At 38.6% G+C, this 2,500-nt stretch overlaps 1 protein-coding gene across 1 annotated transcript in view; it reads left to right on the top strand.

Moving 5' to 3' along the window:
• The window catches only part of LOC143725569 (nephronectin), a 20,523-nt gene that overhangs the window by 1,486 nt on the left and 16,537 nt on the right, over positions 1 to 2,500 (top strand). The gene's annotated exons all lie outside the window — the stretch shown is intronic.

Raw genomic sequence — 2,500 nt, 5'->3', positions numbered from 1 at the left:
ATCCAATGGTTGACGATCACACGTTGATCTGATTGGTTACAAGGTAGTTTGTGACGTCAGAAACACCAGCGATTTCAAACCGTGTTTTTGAGACTGTCTTTGGTTCACTTCAGTTTTAAGGTACGTTTACACCATAGACTGTAAAAAATATGGACGTAGTGTCCATGACGTCACCCGTAGGTTTCTGTAGAGCATTTTTGAAGCCTAAAGTGGGCGGGGTCAGCCGTCGCCATCTTGGAAGCGCGTCACAGTGCGTCACTCCCGGATAAACGAAAATGGGCAAAAAGGCGGGACGTGGGTGGAGATGAGGAGCCTGGATGCTGAAACTACACCCAACTAGCTCGACGTGATCGAGTTTGCTCAGGCTAAAGAGCTAATGTGCTAATGGCCTCGCGCTAAAGTGACAGCTGACTTTAAGTAGAAGATCTAAAGCGTATAGTTAAAGTTCATGTTTTTGCCCTTTGAAATACTATAATAGTTAAAAGACATAACTAACCGTGAGACTATGTGTATTGTGATGCATTATTATTCTCATGCAGTAACTTACAATATTTGCTCTGAGCGTGTGTGTGAGTGTGACAGTGATTCATGCGCATACATGTCAGTCAGAGCGGCATCGCACGTCAAGAGAGCTTTATTCAGTCCATTTTAAATTCTGATAGATATTACCTAAGAAGTTCAAGTAATGCACTAGAAATCCGCGCTCATTTAATGGATGGAGAGAAAGCACTGACATCTGCAGGATTTCATCTGACGGTACTTTTTATTGAACACTAAAAAGTTAAATAAGCATATAATAGTCTATCTGCTCCGTAAGATCAACGGCACCGCAGAACGAGTGTGGCCTCTAGATCTTAGACGTTTTTAAATCTGAACTCCAAAAAGCAACGATATTGTCAGACATCCACGAGTGCATGTTCACAGAGGAAAACAACTGAAGAACAGCACTGGTCTTTCGATACTCGACAACGATGGAATCCAACGGCGTGGGCGAAGGTATAAGGCGTGTATTAAATTGTATGAAATAATCCCGATAAAATGTACAAAAACGGCAGAGATGGCAAGTTCAGCAGCTGGAATCAGCTGAGGTGACGTGGCGCTAACAGAGCGCAGACAAACGGCTAGTGACAGCAGCGGCAATCCACCTGTCACTCAAGTGGCCACGCCCTTGATTATGCAGCATTTTAAGGCTTAATATAATTTAAACGGATGTGTTATAAAAAAATTCACCCACCTCACAGTTGTCATGAAGGGCAAAATTAGCTGTATAGACCAAAACAAGTTAGGACACCAGGCATTTTAACATGGGGGAGATACAGATTTGACTCACTCTTGCAGCCAGCCTCAAGCGGCCAGGCGATGAATTGCAGTTTAATTCACTTCCGTGTTGGTTTCAAGAGAGAGAGACCGGGAGGTTGCCGCTTGGTTTACACGAAAACGATATGCTTAAAACTGAGAAGTTTTTCCTTTGAGTTTTCCGCGTACAGACGACACCATTGTCAAAACGATCCCCATTCACACGGATGCGCAAAAAAGACTTTAAAAAACCTGTATTCTGCTGTAAAGCTGCTGTATAAACAGTATAGACTGACCACATAACACGTATGAGCATTCAATTCAATTCAATTCACATTTATTTGTATAGCGCTTTTCACAATACACAACGTTTCAAAGCAGCTTTACAGAAAATGCATGAATTTCTTACAATTTAGAGTGATCAGTTATCAGAGGAAACTGTTTAAGGTATGTATTTCGGAACTGTACATATACAAAATCACAGTTAGCAAAAAATGTATGAATTTAAACAATGTAATAATTTAACGCAAAAACAATGAGCTCATTGAAGTAACGAATACATGTTTGACGTCATCATAACGCCATCGTCTTCAGTGATTCGCCTTTTTGTTGTTTACACAGAGACCATTTTTAAAAACCTGAAACTTGTTTTCAAAAGTTTGTGTTTTCAGGCAGCCAAAACGCCACTGTCGTGTCAATGAATGCCCAAAACGTATAAAAAGTTTAAGTTAAAAAACGTGTCGTGTAAACAGCCCCTAAAAAGAAAAATCTCAACAATTGTTTTGAGTTATGAATTTACACATGGTTTGTCTTAAAGCATATTATAAACACCACATAGACATATAAACAACATTAATAACTGGATTTTCAGCACAGGGGGACTTTAAAACATTTATGAAATTGTCAGGGTAAACATATTTCCCTCTAAACTGCCATAGTTTTACAACAACAGAGAGACAAGTGTTGTTAATCTGTGATAAATTGCCTCTAGCAATGATCTCAAATCTTTCTTTTTTTTACCATGGTAACTTTTAAAGAAAAAATCTAAATCAGTGAGGTACTTTTAAAATATTATCATATACAGGTGAAACTCGAAAAATTTGAATATCGTACAAAAGTTATAATTTTGATGATTATGTCTTACAGTTTATGAAAACCCCATATTCAAAATCTCAGAAAATTAGAATATCACATGAAATCAATA

This window comes from Siphateles boraxobius, unplaced genomic scaffold (assembly GCF_051911475.1).
Source record: "Siphateles boraxobius isolate OS27281-9 unplaced genomic scaffold, OSU_SipBor_1 77, whole genome shotgun sequence".
In the NCBI taxonomy this organism is placed as follows: Eukaryota; Metazoa; Chordata; class Actinopteri; order Cypriniformes; family Leuciscidae; genus Siphateles; species Siphateles boraxobius.
Note: the sequence above shows the minus strand (reverse complement) of the source record. Positions and strands in the feature narration are given on the sequence as shown.